At 36.8% G+C, this 17,718-nt stretch overlaps 1 protein-coding gene across 8 annotated transcripts in view; it reads left to right on the forward strand.

Moving 5' to 3' along the window:
* AKT3 (AKT serine/threonine kinase 3) overlaps positions 1-17,718 on the forward strand; it is a 359,588-nt gene that overhangs the window by 115,461 nt on the left and 226,409 nt on the right. Inside the window, exons 1-3 of one of the 8 annotated variants that reach the window (XM_054550221.2) lie at positions 1,443-1,477; positions 3,629-3,719; positions 8,131-8,289. The exons of 5 other annotated variants lie outside the window; for them this stretch is intronic. The gene's annotated coding sequence lies outside the window, so the exon portion shown is untranslated. Of the gene's footprint in view, positions 1-1,442; positions 1,478-3,043; positions 3,720-8,130; positions 8,290-17,718 lie in introns of those variants that run through there. 2 more of the 8 variants (XM_054550210.2, XM_054550217.2) reach the window with 2 other exon arrangements.

A 17,718-nucleotide genomic window follows, 5' to 3' on the forward strand; every position in this document is an offset into this window, starting at 1 on the left:
CCTAATTTTAGGTTTACTGGCCAATTACAACCTTATCATTGAACACAGAGTTTGGAAGATTCTTGAGCAGTATTTTAGAGCTGTTTTTGAGATGGAGACCAACTTTTCTATGTGCTCCTACATTTTCGAGCCTTCCGTGCACTTCCTTTGGATCTATGTGACTAATTTCTGGCCAGTGGATTGGGAGTGAAAATAGTATGTGTCACTTTGGCCTGAGTCAGTTAAGAGCTACCTCCTTCTGACCTCTTCTGTTGCAGTGGTGAACATGTACATGTTCTAAAGTTTATGTATTAAGCCAGTGTTTGTTGTTGCAGTCAATGTTAAGTAACCTAATAGAGTTTCATTTTAGTAAATGGTCTACACATTAAAAAAAAAAAAAAAGATACCCTGGAGCCCCTGAAATATTTTTATGCCCATAATTTTTTGTGAGTAGAGTGCTGCTTTTAAAAAAAGACCACGGTTTGGAGAATATTCTTATGAGGAGAAATCGGTTTATGATGGGAAAATGAAAAAGGACAAACGTTTGTTTTATCATTCTACCAAACGAGAAGAAAACTTTCACAAAAAGAAATGTTTAAGGTTTCTGATTATCAGAGTTTTATTTATTTATTGAGATGGAGTCTCGCTCTGTCGCCCAGGCTGGCGTGCAGTGGTGCCATCTCAACTCACTGCAACCTCCACCTCCTGGGTTCAAGCGATTATCCTGCCTCAGCCTCCCAAGTAGCTGGAATTACAGACACCCAGCACCATGCCCGGCTAATTTTTGTATTTTTAGTAGAGACGGGGTTTCGCCATATTAGCCAGGCTGGTCTTGAACTCCTGACCTTAGGTGATCCGCCTGCCTCAGCTTCCCAAAGTGCTGGGATTACAGGTGTGAACCACCATGGCTGATCTCAGAGTATATTTGTTATTTACATAAAATCCGATTATTTTTATAACATTAAAATGATTTTAACTAGTTTTGCTTTTTAAAAAAAATTTTCAATTTAGCAAGGTGGTAACTATCAGAGAGGCATATGACACAGACATAGTGGCCCCTTGGTATCCACAGGGGATTGGTTCTAGGTCCCTTGCGGATACCAAATTCCAAGGATGCTCAAGTCCCTTATATACAATGGTGTAACATTTGCATATATTGTTCTATTGTTATTTTTTACTGTTTTTTTTTTTTTTTTTAAATTTTCTATCTGTAGTTGTTTGAATCTGTGCATGAGAAACTCATGGGTTCAGAATGGCCTATCACAAACTGACGATTATGGAAAAATACTGTAGTTTACAGGTATTTTTTTGAATACTGTTAATACACAGATTACTCATAGTCTAATTGGAATAAAAATACTGAGAAAAATAAAGTTCTTTTCATCTTTTTAATTTCTAATTCTTTGCACAAAAGTAATGTTTTGGAAAAGCTGTTTCTTATACTTGGTTTCATTTTAGAATTCCCAGCAACCAAAAGTAAGCCTGAGTTTGTACCAAGGTAGGAAGTATTTTATATTTTATCATGTCTGCTAGTCTTGTTCTATTAAATTTCTTAAGCAACTTTTTGTTATAGGAAATTTGGAAATGTGGGATGTTTAGCGCAAGGAAATGATCTTAAATGGAACAAAACTGGTTAAGAAATTGAAATGAATAAAAAGCATGTTATGAAAATATGCAACACTCTCATTGACCTAATTAAAATAGCTTATATAAGATTATTGTTGGACTCTGTCTTATAAACTTACAAGGGAAATCTTGATTCCCTCTCTTTAACTCCTTATAGTTATTGCCAAGATTAATATTCTTACATGTATATTTTTACAAATATGTATGATAGAATTGTCACTGTAAAAAAGTTTTATTTTTAAAAACATTGGCATGAGAAAAAGGTGAATGCTTCTTAATAAAGTATTGGAATAATTATTTATTAGTGTTACTGGATATGAGTGATTTAGTGTCACTTTTTGGGTAATGTGGATGTTTTGAGAGAGAAACAGAGAAACACTCAGGGAAACAAAAACAACAAAGACTAACAAAATTTCTGCAGAGAATACAGGTATGTGCTTGCATGAAACAAAGGTCCTATCATGAAAATACTAAAAGTCTTTGAAGAACTAGGCTGGAGTTTATACTGCTAGTGTTCTTTATTGACGATATAAGGAACATACAGTTATATATGTGATGAAGTTAACATTAATGATATAAATTTCCCAGATGTAGGGCTAACACTTCTTCAAAAATCAGATTTTCAGGTATTTCATAGCTTGAACAAATATTTGATGAGACCCCTCCCCTGAAATTTTATACCCTAGAACTTAATAAACATGCCTGGAAATTTTATGTAGATGAAGGATTGGGGTTTCTAGAGGTCATGGTGTAAGTCGTTCTTTCCTACCTGGCCTTCGTACAATACCAGATACAAAATGAAGAGTAAAGATAAGAGGCCAGAACGTACCTACTAATGATAAAAGTCCAAGTGGAGGTCTGAGTTTGAGAGCCAAATGACCTGCTGATTGAATTGCAGAACCAGGCCAACTTTTTCAAGCACTCTTCAGGTAATATAAATAAGACAGTGCCATAGAGCAGGGATCTTTATGGTTTTGGTTGCAATTGTAGCTACTCTGTGATTGTGATGCAAGAAAACAGCCATAGACAACAGGTAAGCTAATGAGTGTTCCAATAAAACTTTATTTAGAAAAATAGGCATCAGCCTTTTGTAGTTTGCTGCTCTCTTGCATAGAAGAAAAAGGCACATTTGCATTTTCTGCAGCCTCCTAGTTTCAACAGGAAGAAAAGGGGCCCAGCAGAATCCTGCATACCGAGGATTTTTCCTCACCAGTTTTTCACCAGATAAAATACTCCATCTTACCAGAATTAGAGGGAGTAAAGGGAGAGAAAGAAACCTGAAATAATACTAATGAGCTATCCTTGAAAGAAGTGGGGCAAACGCTTTTCTCACAAGTCCCTTGACACTAGAATTTACTCTGTTACTCAGGTATACTGCCCTTCCAGTGGACTAAAAAGAACCTATAAAACACAAAGTATTACTTTGTACTGCATTTTCCAGACTTGAGAGTCTAAGTGTTTTGGTGCTAATTTTGGCATAGTTTCTCTCATTTTTTGGTTAGTGATAGTAAAACCATGTAATGAGCTCCCAGGAAGACCCTTCTCTTCCGGCCACATGTGGTGACATGAGGACATGCCTTTGGCCTATTTTGGGCAGCTCAGATTACTCTGTGGATTGATTCATATTTTTTGAGTGCCTACAAAATATTAGGCATTTTGATAAATGCTGGGGATACAATAATGAGCAATAGTGATCCAGTTCTTACCCTCACAAGAGCTTGTGGTGTGTAACAGAAAGGGCTCTAAAAAGAAAAAGTGATTTCTAATTTGAAACCTGAGGGACTAGCAGCACATGCCAAAGGGGACAAAGTTCAGCATGTTCCGGGATTTGGAGAAAGCATTGTTTACCTGGGGAACAGAGAGTAAGGGGAAAGTGGAGACAGCTGAGGCTGGAAAAGGAGGAGGGAGCCTAGGTTGTAAAACCTGTGTAAGCACTTGGGTTTTGTCAGATCAGCGGGACGTGGTTGAGGGGCTTTAAAGCCATAAGATGATGTGAATGATCTCTATTTTTGAATATGTTTAGTCTAGGTTAGAAGAGGCAAAAATTGAAGACCTACATTTGTACTGTTCAACAAAGTAGCCATGGGCCAAAGTGGCTGTTGAGCACTTGAAAGGTAACTAGTGTGATGAGGAGTGAGTTTTTACATTTTCGTTAATTTTTATTTAAAAATTTAACTTAAAATTTTAAGCAATATGTTTTCCTTTAACTTTAGTATTTTGATTGGACTACATTTCACATAAGTTATTGAAAAATTAGAGTGCAAATTGACCTATATTATAGGTGTAAAATTCACACTGGATTTTGAGTTCAAGATATAAAAAACAAGAATGTAAAATATCTCAATTTTTTCTATTGGTTATATGTTGAAATGATCATATTTTGGATATATTTGGTAAAATATATTATTCAATTAAATTTTACTCTTTCTTTTTGCTCTTTTATGTATGGTTTTTAGAAAATTTAAAATTACATGTATATGTCACATTATGTGTCTTATTGGACTACTCTGGCCAGATTCCAGTTCAGAGGCTCTCATAAGAATCTAGATGAGAGATCACCGTGATCTGTGCTAGGGTTGTGGCAACAGGATAAAGTGGGTGAATTTGAGAGTGATCTAGGAAATAAAACATAGGATTTGCCATTTGATTAAATGAGAGATGGTGAATTCGTTATAAAGAAGGAAAAGGGAGCCTCCAAGCACAAAAATACAAGAAAATGTATGGTAGCGGAATGACAGATTCAGACATGTAAACAAGCAAAAACAATGCATGTTATTTTTTATTGACAAACTAAAATAATGTAGTTAAAACAATATTCTCCTGCCATTGGATTTTAGCATTTTTAATGTTTGCTTTTTAGTATATGCTACCTAATTGCTTCTTTAGAGTTATGTAGTTTTGCATTTCTTAGATTGTAACTGAACACTAAATTTTACAGTGTAATGGTTTACCATCTTTACTTCCGTGTCATTATCTATTCATCCTCAACCAGTACTAAGTGGGAAGTGGGACTGGAGACATTTATGTATACTTTTGAGCATATAAATCCTCTAAACATTTTCAAATTTGATAATATAAAATTTATTTACATTTTCTTTAAGATGAAGCTTATTCCTTCTTAAAAGAACAAGTACTTTATTTACATGTGAAGGTTTACTAGACCCCTCCTTAAAGTTGAAGCCCTAACAGTATCTGATGAATGTTAAACGTTTAATACTTTCCCCCATTGTCCTCCTAAGAAATAAGATGCATTTCTAGCTTCATTTTCCAGTCTCTTAAGCTTATGAAAGTAGTCGAGACAGTTTGTTGACCCTAAAGAGACCTTTTAGTCTCTGGCTTGTTAGACAACAGGGTCTGTACTCTTCATTGGCATTCAGATCACAGGCAGCCACTGGGCTCAGTGCAAAGCCAAGCACAGCTTTAGGATTTAGACAAAGCCAACCTGGCAAAGGAACCCAGTTGTCAGGGTAGCTGGCTGTATTGTAAAGAACTGTTGCATAATGGAGAAACCAAGTAGAACTATTAGGATGCAAATGTGAAAAAAATGGTGGAGCTAACCTGCAAAAACAAACATTTCTTTTTTGGTGAAGAGTCTAGTCATTGTTGCTTTCTTCTGTTTTAACTTCTCTGGGCCAGGGATGTAGTTGGTGCAATTTGAGTATATTAGTTATCTTCAGTCATAATGCTATCCTGTATTACTTTAAAATGAACAGTTAATTTGTAGGAAGAGACCATGTTTTGGAATCTTTTCATAATTTACAAGTGCATCCTACTTTAGTCTAGATCAATTTTATATGTGATTTTTATTCTAGATTAGATGGGAAATCCTTTTTGCTCTTGATTTTATTTCATCTGATTTATAACAAAATATTGTTCTAGTCATTGTCATCCAATGACTTCTCCCAGTGGATTCTCATAGTTGTCCTATTTATTGTAGAATTTTTGGCTCAAGAGGAAAGCTACTGAAATCCTTAAAACAAGAATTGCTTTATTTTACTAATGTCTTAAGGAAGTCTACCCTGTCCCTTTTCTCCTTTTCACTTTCTTTTGTTTGTTCATCCCTGTATTGAGTGGTCACTTTTTCTTTTGCTTTCTACTTCTTCCTTAGTTCTTTTCTTTCTACTTTTCATCTTTCTTAGCAAAACATTGTAGAACCCACACTTTGATAAATGCTGTGGTAGGGAAAGGGAAATAATACTAGTAAGAAGAAGAAAGAATAACAGAAGGGGCTCCTAGCCTGGATTTAGGAGTCAGGGAATAACAATTACACCCATGCCTTACTGAGCTGTTACTACATGCCAAGCACTATTTTAGGTGTTTTACCTGAATCAATCTCATTTAATTCTCATAGCAACCTTGTGAGGAAAGCGCTATCATACCTATTTTGCAGATGAGTATATGAGGCACAGAGAAATAAAGTGACTTGTCCAAACTCACATTTTGTGTATGATAGAGCCAAGAAAGGCTTTCTAGAAGTTTTGAGCGTGAAGCTGAGATCCAAAGGTAGAGTAAGAGTTGCCTGGTACACTGTGAATGGGAAGCAGGTTATGGGAAGAGGGACCAGCAAAAGTGTGACAGAAAGGACTCTTGCACCTTTCTGGAAGTGAAAGTAGATTAGTAGGGTTTGAGGGATTCTGTGAGAGAGGGACTAGTGAGAAATGATGCTGGAAAGATTACTCTGTGTTCAGATAATTTACATATGTTATTTGTATGTGATGGTTCATTTATTCAGCAAATACTTGTGTCTATGAAATGCCAGTTGTGTGGCTGTTATCTGTTGGGAAGGTGGAAAGAAAATAGCAAAATAGGGGTGGCATACATCTGCATGGAGTTACATGGACTTTGAGGTGTTTTAAAGTAGATGAATCTTAAGCAAAGTCTTAGTATGTCTGTTTTGTTTCAAATCAGCATATGCCTTGACTTTCTCATTTTGTTATGAGGCTTCCATTTCTTTATCTTTGAACTTAGTACTTGCAAGGCTCCTAATTTCTTTAAGATTGCTGTATAATACCACTCACTTCATTCTTGTTTTGATTTGCCTTTGAAATAGCTTTAAGAACAAAATACCTCTATAGCTGTGATTTTTCTGACTTTTAAACCTTTATTGGTAGAGTCGTTCTTTTTTCTAATTCTTGCTTCTCATTTTCTTCCGGGACTATGATTCCTTCAGCCTTCTTTAGTTCCTTTCTTTCTAGTAAATTCCATTAACATTGGGCATCAAGTACAGCCATTTAAGGCCTTTTATGTTTTTCTTGACCCCAGGTTTTTGGAATCTGAATATTGATCTATCACTACGACAATGATTGGCAATTGTAATTTCTAACATTGATTACTCACTATGGTATGTGCCAGGCACTATGCTAATTGATTTATATAAAATAACTTAAGCTTTATAACAACTTTCTGTGGTAGGTGTTACCAAATTATTATCATCCAGTTTTGTAGTGAAAGAAATGGGAGTTTCAGAGGGATTAATGTTATCCAGGTTACACTGATAATAAGTGGCAGAGCCAGGATTTGAATCCATGTATTTGACTACAAAGCATATACTTTTTACCCCCATCTCAAGCTTTCTGTCTAGCACTTGCATTTTCTTATTTTTACAGATTAAAAAAAGTATGTGGCAGATGGTTTAGGCTAAATATAACCAAAGCTAAATGCATCTCCCCCTAAATTACTTACCGCTGTACTTAATATTTATTTAGGATGTATTTTGTGTTTAGCACTAGCAAAAGGAAGAATAATTTTACTTTTTAATAATATTTGAAATACTTACTTTGAACTTCAAATTCATTCTCTCATTCTATTTATTCTTCCATGGCACTGTCTGAAATACCTGTCATTGGCTTCTCTCCTCTACAGTTTGACCCATTAGTTGGGTTTACATTGGTTTCCCACAGGTGATTGTGGTGAGCATGCACCCACTTTTGCAGCTATCTAATAAAAAGATGGAAATAGTTGGACAACTCGTATAAACTGTGAGAATGACTGGTGATGACTGATAGTAAGAGCTGGCTACTCAAGCTAATGTTTGTTGCTAGGTATGCTACAGTAGTCTCTAATAAAAATGGTGAAAAATGTTATGAGAGGAAACACAACGAAATATTTTTCTGGGTATAAAGTAATGTTACAAATTGCTTTTGGTATGAGTAGCCTGTTAAAGTTTCAAATATCATACTTAGATGATATTTTTAGAAACATCCTGAAAAATAGTCATGTGGTGCAGAATGATGTTTCAGTCAATGATGGATTGCATATATGACAGCGATCCCATAAGATTATAATGGAACTAAAAAATTCTTATTGCTTAGTGACGTAACATCATAGCACAATGCATTACGTTTTTATGGTGATGGTGGTGTAAACCAACCTATTGCATTGCCAGTTTTGTATAAAAGTATAGCACATACAATTATATACAGTACATAGTACTTGATAATAAATGACCATGTTACTGGTTTATGTATTTATTATACTGTTGTCATTTCAGAGTGTACTCTCTCTGCTTTTTTTTCTTTTTCAAAGGTTAACTGTAAACCAGTCTCATGCAGGTCCTTCAGGAGGTATTACAGAAGAAGGCGTTGTTACTGGAGATGACAGCCCCATGCACATTATTGCCCCCAAAAGCCCTCTGCTGGGACAGGATGTGGAGGAGGACAATGATATTGATGATCCTGACCCTGTGTAGGTCTAGGCTAATATATATGTTTATATCTAAGTTTTTAACAAAAAAGTAAAAAAAATTTAAGTAGAAAAAAGCTTATAGAATAAGGACCTAAAGAAAATACTTTTGTACAGCTGTACAGTGTATTTGTGCTTTAAGCTGTGTTATTACCAGAGTCAAAAAGCTATAAAATTTATTAAAAAGTTTATGAAGTAAAAAAGTTATAGTAAGCTAAGGTGAATTTATTATTGAAGAAAGAAAAATATTTTGTTATTGTAGCCTAAGTGTACAGTGTTTATGAAGTCCACAGTAGTCTACAGTAATATACTACACCTTCATAGTCACTCACCACTGATTCACCCAGAGTCACTTCTAGTCCTACAAGCCCCATTCGTGGTAAGTGCCCTATAGAGGTGCACCACTTTTTTTTTTTTTACCCTGTGTACTGTATTTTTACTGTACCTTCTCTATGTTTAGATTTGTCTAGATACACAGATACCATTGTGTTAGAGCTGCATATTCAGTACAGTAACATGTTCAGATTTGTAGCCTAAAAACTAGGTGTTTCTATGATGTTCAGTCAGTGAGGAAATTGCCTAATGATGCATTTCTCAGAATGTATCCCCATCATTAAGCAATGCATGACTGTAATGGAGTAATGTGACCTGGTATTCTTTTTCCTTTTTGTAGTTCACACTGTATATTTTTAAACAATACTTCAGTGTTTCAGTTTATTTGTGAACTTTGATTTGTGCACTCATTTACACATTCATACATGCATTCATTCACTCCTTCATAAATACTTTATTGATGAAATATTACTTACTGGAAGTGCCAGTGAGGTACAGGAGATACAGCAGTATACAGTGCTGAAATAGTCACAGCCCTCATGGACTTGACAGTCTGTTTATCATTGGATTGGATTTAAGAGAATTAGCTAATTTTTTTCTGTTGAGAGTTCATGCCATATTTGACTTTTGGATTTTCTGAGATTTAATACATTTGAAAATTTTGGTTTTAGAATTAGGCTAATGGTTACAGGTGCACCTCAGTTTATTGTGCTTTGTTTAATTGCACTTTGCACATACTGCATTTTGTACAAATTGAAGGTTTGTGGCAACTCTGTTGAGCAAGTCTATCTGTGTCATTTTTTCCAACAGCATATGCTCACTTCATTAGCATTTTTAGCAATAATGTTTTTAATTAAGATACATACTTTTTAAAAGACATGATGCTATTGCACATTTAATAGACTATAGTGTAGTGTAAATATAACTTTTATATGAGCTGGGAAACCAGAATTTCATATAACTTGTTTTATTGCCATATTTATTGTAGAGGTCTGTAACTGAACCCAAAAGTTCCCTGAGATATAACTTGTATATAGATTTTGATTTGGTCACTACATATGTTTATGATTGTTAGCTTATACTTATTGGCATTCTGAAATTTTCCTTTTTTCACTTAATATTGTTTTTGTGCTCTGTCCGTGTGCAATGTAGTTACAGCTGTAGCTAAAGCTATTGGTAGGTTATGCCTTTTAGCTGCTGTATAGTATTCCATTTTGAATATGTAGCACTACTTTTTATTTATTCTTTAATCGATAGACTTTTAGAATATTTCCCCTTTTCCTCTTCTAGTCAGTTAATACTACAATAATTGAGGTCTGTTATGAGTCAAAACTTTAAACAGCTTTGAAAAAGAGCTATCTTTTGTCTCATTAATGTAATTTTAAAATAGAAGTATTTGAATTTTGCCTTTAGTATTTTTGATATTTTGCAGAAAGTTCCAGTTGACTTAGTTTAAATGGAGTCTAGTTTGTGTGCTTTTCATACCTTACCAGTAAAAGTCCTGAACTGGTCATTTTACTTGGAGTGTATGAATTGGCACAGCACAGTACTGAACAGGTAAAAGGAAACAAAGTATAGGAAAGCAGCTAATTATAGTAATTGCAGCTGGTTTCAAAGTACTTCTAACAGTTTGTGCATAATGCTTACTTGAAAGCATCAAATGGGTGCTAGTTGTGAAATAGAACACCTGTTTGTTGTTGAGCATGTGTTTATGCAGATGATTGTTGTTGTCAAAGCACCTTGATGTAGAGTAGTCCTGTTTACATTTACATTCTCCCCAAAGGATTAACAGTGTTCTCTCAATAAATTTGCAGTCTATTCTCCTCTCAAAGGCTGCTGTTTGGAGGGTGGTGTGAAAGAGGCAACAAGTGCTTGCTAATCACTTGAATATACATAATTAGCTACAGTCTGGTGCACTGGATTCTTTGTGGAACCATAACAATACTGATTGGCAAATGCACATAACAATAGATATGTCACCATATAGTCCTTGAGAGTGCTTGTTGTTTGTTCATTGGTATTTATTACTTATTTTTCTCAACATGAGTTAAATTTTTATTATCAGTACACAAACTGTTTTCCTGTTCTTTTAAATGAACCAGTGTGTTATATAACAACTCTGTCATCACTAAGAAGCAGTGTTGTAAATTTCTAGACTACCTAGAGTCTGAGGGTATTATTTAAAAACACATTTGCTGTATTTAGTAATTCCAAAGATTGAGAAACATCCAATCAGCCACCATCTCTTCCCTTTGGTAGGCTCAGCAAGGGAGTGGAGAAGCTTTTTAATGGAAGAAAGAGGCAGCTTTAGGTATGCTGTGGTTGGAAGGCTATTGGCATGGGAAAGCTGGAGGTGTGGGTATCTTGTGTGACTGGTCTGGGGAGCATCTTAGCTTTTTCTGTTTGGTCCTTGGTTGTCATTGCCCAAGTCCTGACCGTTCTGGGCTCTTGGCTGCAGAGCTTGTGGTTTGCCATCCTGCGTTGGTTGCAAAGGTTGTGGCTCAGAGTTCTGTGGTTATACATGATCTCACTGTTGTCCATTTTATATTCAGCCTCTCAGTGGGTAGTGTTGTTAAGATGAGGCGAAATTTATTTAGAAAAAAATATGTAAATCTATATGAAGAACAATATTAAGTAAATAATGTAGATGGCATGTGAATATGACACAAATTGTGAAGGTGGTAAATGAAATTAGGAAGAAAGGAAAAACCGTTACATGGTAATTACATATGAGGCATTTCACTGAGTGTTTTCCCATTTTATTTCATCTTATCCTCTTCAAAACTCTGTAAGTACAATATCATAATCCTGAAATTATAAATGAGGATTCTGAGGGTTAGTGAAGTACATTGGTCCATGGTTGCGCAGCTAATAAACAGGAGCTAGAATTCCAACCCAGAGCTTACTGACCTGAGCTTACTGACTTTTGACTCAAAAGAGGCACAAACTATTAGTTTACAAATGTGATCATTCCGTGAACTGAGATCTTTCAGTGCTTCACTTCTAGTGCCTTCTATTTCTCTTCACAGAACACTCTTTTTGGATAAAGAGGGTTTAAAAAATAATCTCTCTATTGATTTTTAAATAGCTGCGGTGGCTAGCTTCCAAGTCTGCAACTATGTACTTCCTTGTTTCAAGTTGGCCTCACTATGTGCGTAGAGGACGCCTTGGCTTATCCTAGTTACTGTTGCTGTACTGAGACCATCCGGTAAGAGTGACTCAGAGCTTGCTCATTACCTCTTCTTGCCCCTTAGTTCTTGCTGTATATCAAAGCAACTGTTTTCTAAATTCTTGTAGACTCTTTGTTCTCTATTGCCTTATTATTGGTGATATTGCATGCCATTTATCTTAAAAGTATGGATGGTAGAAAACATGAACTGCTACAACAACATAATATATATCTACAGCAGGCTATTATATATTTTTTTGCTTTCATTTTGGCTTGTGGTAGATACTTACATATAAGAGTTTATGCTATGAGCAGAAATAATCGAAATGTCACGGGATCCTTCAGGTGTCACTTTGCCAGCCGGGAACCATTGTGGCCTGTGGCGCCCCTGCTTGAGTTTCACTCACTCCCACTGTGCTCGTTCCCCCCACTCAGCCCGGCAGGCTGCACTCAGTTCGCCCAACCCGGATCCCACGCCTGACGAGGGCAAGCCAGGCTCAGAGCAGTGAAGGGTGTGTGAGAGAGCTAACACAGCGTCCGGCCAGCTGTGGTGGGGCAGGCAGCTCTGGGTGCTGGCACAGGTGCCAGCTCCTTGCCAGGCTGCAGCTGGACCAGGCGTACTACACGCAGTTTCTGGTGCAGGTGCTGGTGTCTGGAAGAGGGGCATGCGGTGGCACCCAAAAACTTGGGGACGCCAGCAACTGCAGAGCCTCAAGGAGTGGGTGAGGCGTGCTCTCTCATTCTCGCCACCCGCGGCTCGGCGAGCAGGGGGAGCATGTTTCAGCTTGTATCAGTCCCACCACCTCACCCCAGCCCACGGCTCCCAGGCTGGCCCAGCTCCACTGCCACTTCCTGTCACATGGGGCAGCTGCCCAATGCAGGCAGAAGGCAGGAGGGCTATAGTGTTACCGCTCTGGCTTGGGAAATCCTGATATCTGGGCCCCCAGAAGTGTCACTGCTCTTCACTCCTGCAGTCCAGCAAATGGGAGCATGTCACCACCCACAGTTTGGTGAGCTGGCCAGGAAAGCATTGCAGCCCTTTTCATGCCCACTGTTGGGTGGGTCCCGAATTCTGGTCCTTTGTCCAGGAAGAATGAGGTTATGTGGACAACTGGAAGGTGAGCAAGGTGGAGAAGTTTTACTGAGTGGCAGAACAGCTCAGCAGAGAGGAGACCCAAAGTGGGCAGCTCCTAAGGGTAGTCTTGACTTACCTTGAGTCCAGCTGAAGCTGGGGTTTTTATGGGCTCAGAATGGAGGAAGTGCGTTCTGATTGGTCCCTGGGCAGGAGGAAGTGCGTGCTGAGTGGTCCATGGGTGGACCTGGAAAAAACACCATTTGATTGGCTGAAAGGCATAAAGGAAATTCTCCCTCCAGGTTGTGGATTCCACCTAGAACTGGCAGCCAGGTTTTCAGGCTTCATGCTGTGTGTGGCCTGAAGGTTGGGTTTCACTGGGGACCTGTCCCAATCTGCCTAGGAATTTGTCTGCTTCCTGCCACTATCACAGTTTTATTTCTGAAATACACAAATATTTAAAGCTGTTAGGAAGGTGTCAGTAGAGAGACTTGGAAAATGCAGGCAAGATGAAAGTAAATTATTCTGGTAATAAAATAACCCATTCTTATTAGGGAAAATGAAAAATATATATAAAGAAGAACACTGTAATTTATAATCTGTTGTCCAGAGATATTACTAATATTTTATGTCTCCTTAATCTTTTGTCTATGCACGTATTTTTATATTTTTAAAATACAACATTTGGAATTTTATATCTTTTTTCTCTTAATATTATAAACGTTTTCCCATATCATTAAGGACTTTTAATAGCATTTTATAATTATTTACCTAACAGTTCTCCCTGATCATTAGACAGTTAAGATAGATTTCAGATCTTTTTTTAAGGTAGATTTTTATGAGTGAAATTACTGGCTCAAAGGATATGGTTACTTTCATGTCTCTTTATAATCTATGAGGTACTTGATTTTTTTCCTGGAAAGGCTGTACCAATTTATGTTCTCACCATAGTCTCATGCTTTAAACTCAGTGCATATGCTCTTATTTTCACTAGTATGTTGAATTCCATCTTTTTAATCTTTTCGAAATCTCAAATCATTCCCTCTCTTGTATTACCAGTCTGTCCCTCTCTGCTTTATCATTCACACCAGCATATAAAGGTGCAATAGTATCTTCCATCCTAAAAAGAAAAGCCCCCTCTTAACATATTGCTTCCCATTCCACTACTGCCTCTATTTCTGCTTCTCTTTTAATAAAATTTATTGCATGGTTTGTCCACACTGGCATCTTTCATATTCTCACCTTGTAGTTAATTTTCTGCCCTAAACTCTAGTTTATTTGGATTTCTTACTCCTCTGAAGAGTCTAGCAAAAATCATTGACATCCGCGTGATGAACATTTTTCTCTTTCTTTTTCTCTATCTCTTAATATCATTCAGCACAAGTAGCAGCTCAATTCTTGAAACCCAGTCTTGGTTTCTCCTAACTCATTGGCTCTTCCTTTCTGATCTTGTATCAGTTCTTGATACACTACGTGATGCCTACTTATTGGAGGGCCATGTTGCTCCATGGAGGACTCCTTTCCCTAAGGAAAAACTAAGTTTCCCTGAAGTCCTTTTTGTCTCTAATAACTTTTTTCCTCTTCTGGGATGTCTGGCATATGACTCTTGCCTTAGAGTCCATAGACTGCAAATGAGTTTGTGCTTTTAGTGACATGTACTTTAAAACTCATTGATCTTAGTTTTATTAAGGCTTTAGATTTTTGAAAATTTTCTTTCAAGTGGTTATTCTTTGAAATCGTGAAGAACTGACAGCATATGACCAGACAGTTTTTCTACAAAAGCATTGGGATTGCCTGTCCTGTCCTATCTGTTCCCATAAAGTTTTAGGTGAAATACAAAGTTTTATGATCTAAATTCACAATTGCTAGTATGATGCATTAGCACGCCATGAGTTCACAAGAACTCTTTGCATTATATTCCTGAATGATTAAAACTTACAACTGGCATAGTATCAAGTGCTGGCTGCCCAAGTGTCTCCCTCACAACCTATAGATAGAGTTTATTGCCTGTCACAGAAAGGGAGTACACCACCTGGTTAGAACTTTGGCAGTTTCTTGGAGGGAAGAAAGCAAGAATAGTATGTACTGAGAATCAAAGTTTGGTTGAGGTTGAGTCAATACTGGGTGTGTGTGTGTTTGATTAAGATTGGATGATGACCATTATGCAACAGAAAGCAAGTCCAAGAATCTTTCATACTGTTGGAGCTTTCTATTGAATCGTTGATGCGTGTTTCAGGAGTTTGCTGTGATGAACAATCAAACCGTTTGCCAGGGTGAGGCTCTCCCTGAATAGTCAAGTCATGTTAACGTACACTATAAGTTGTTTAGGGAGTTGGTAGTTTTAGTCTTCAAGTTGTATGTGGTTTCCGTTAAACTATTAATGTCATAGGACTACAACATATTACTTCAAGCTCTTAGAATGTCTTTCACTTATTTTTGAGAGATGTAGCTGAGTGCTGCTTATAGGTAGGTCAATTCTTATAAAATGCCAACATCCCTCTATGCCTAAATATCAAATCAGTGTTATAATTATTTTTTTAAACTAAGATTATATCAAATTTTTTAGTTTGATACTTACAAAATAGTTATGATGCTTTTTTTTCTTGGTTCTCTTTTTTTGTTTGCTAGAAAGACTTTGAACTATAAGGGTGGAGGTTCCTTTTCTGTAGACTTAAGAAAGAGGATGTGAAACTTGGTTTCATGAGTTCTAAATACCTCAAGTTATTGTTGCAAGAATAGGGTTTTCAGTTTTGCAATTTCAGCCTATAAATTACAATGAAGAGTAAGAGTCCTTATAATAATAAACTTTTGGGGCTGGGAGCAGTGGCTCACACCTGTAATCCTGGCACTTTGGGAGGCTGAGGTGGGAGGATCATTTGAGGCCAAGAGTTCTAGACCTTCCTGGGCAACATAGCAAGACCGTATCTCCACAAAAAGTGAACAAAATTAGCCACGCATGGTAGTGCATGCCTGAAGTCGCAGCTACTTGGGAGGATTGCTTGAGTCAGGAGGTCAATGCTGTGTTGAGCTGAGATTGTACCATTGCACTCCAGCCTGGGCAACAGAGCAAGACCCTGTCTCAATCAAGCAATCAATCAATCAATCAACTAACTTACTTTTGGTATTGTATGCTGATTTGTGAAGGCTGAACCTAGGATTAAGTGTTGTTTTTTTGTCTGCCCTTTATTTTTCTTCCCTTAAGAGATGCCATGTTGAGCTGCCTTGTCCTGATTTTGACCCACAGTGTGTATTCAGCCTCAGCACTTATTATGTAGGTTAGGCTCCTTTTAAATGTTAATGTTTCACATTTATGCTTGTGTGAATTGCTCATTTTCTGTCATAACCTGGGGGTATGGAAGGAATCTGTTGAAGACCAAGGAGGTAGACTTTACCACAATACTGACATCTCTCTTCTCAGCTCAGGCAGGAAGCCTTGGCTAGGCCACCTATTGCCACTGCTTAAGTAGAAGGTGATTGGTAGAATCTTATCTGCTTTGCTTTGACTTTTCATTGCCAGAGTTTGTTGAAGGATGCCAGATGTTTGGGAAAACAAGTTTCTTTCTGCTTTCTATCCCTACTCTTGTCAAATTCTTACCTGTTTTTTCATGAGGATGCCCTGGCTTGCAAGAAAAAGCAAGAAAAATAAAAACATAAATTTGATTCTTAATTTGAGCATTCTGACCCATTTTCAGCTTTATATATCCTTGGTCCATTTTTCTTCCTGTTATTTTGACAACTCTCATGGCTGTGGGACTGAGTGCTTGTTCATAGATAAATTTTAACTTTCTTTTGGGTTGAAAAAGAGAATATTGGTTGATAAGTTGAGCAACCACAGACTGAGATTTTCAGAAAATTGATAACTTCTTTTGAGAATTTACTGTTGTAAGTTATAGAAACTGAACTTAAATATTACCAAACAACCATATTAAATATTTGCCATATTTTGGATTGTTCCCTGCATTAATTGAGTTCACTTTATAGGTGTAAAATATTTTTACATTTAGTAAGTAGATCAAATAATATTAACCCCACAATTTTTTCCCACACGTTAAAAAACACCTGACTCTTCATCCAGATAATTTTTCCCAATTTCACCACCGGAATTTACTTATACATCCTTTAATACCTAAATAATCAGTCTTGTTCTGTTATTACCTGCCTTTCGTAAATAATTGAAATGGATTTGGCTTACATATTGGGGCGTGGGTTAACCTCCAGTTGGAACTCTAAATTTATCAGACTTAAGATCCATTATAATGCCCAGCAGCAGAATAATTAAAACAGATTTGAAAAGATGAGTAGCACCCACCAGCATACTAGATATTAATGTTGGAGGTATGAAATTTCAGACATTAATGTTGGAGGCATGAAATTCCAGAGCTGCCTGCACTAGGCCTTTATGAGAACTAACCTTTTAAAAAGGCCAGTAGCTTTCCTAGTCTTCTACGAAGTGCCAGATAGATGAGTGAATGTGCATAAACACCTTTCTGTGTGTACTTTTTAGCTATTACTTTGAAAATTGTAACAACATATATATTGCTTATCCATTTTGAATCAACTGTGACATCTTTTAGCCATGTATATGTGGCATATGTATTGTTTTCATTAAATCATTGAAATTATATAAGCCAGTTACCACTTTCACTGATTTTTCTTGGCAATGGTGTTTTGGAAGAATTAAATATATTTGAACTGTATATTGAAGTAGTCAAAATGACCTTCAAAAGGAATGTAATGATCTTAAACATAATATTTTATCTTATTTAGTTGTCACAAGGACCTTATTTCTGTGGTTATGCCCCCGACCCTTAACCCTTGCAGTGAGCAGTGTTACTGCTGTAGTATATTATTCTTGTCT

This window comes from Pongo abelii, chromosome 1 (assembly GCF_028885655.2).
Source record: "Pongo abelii isolate AG06213 chromosome 1, NHGRI_mPonAbe1-v2.0_pri, whole genome shotgun sequence".
In the NCBI taxonomy this organism is placed as follows: Eukaryota; Metazoa; Chordata; class Mammalia; order Primates; family Hominidae; genus Pongo; species Pongo abelii.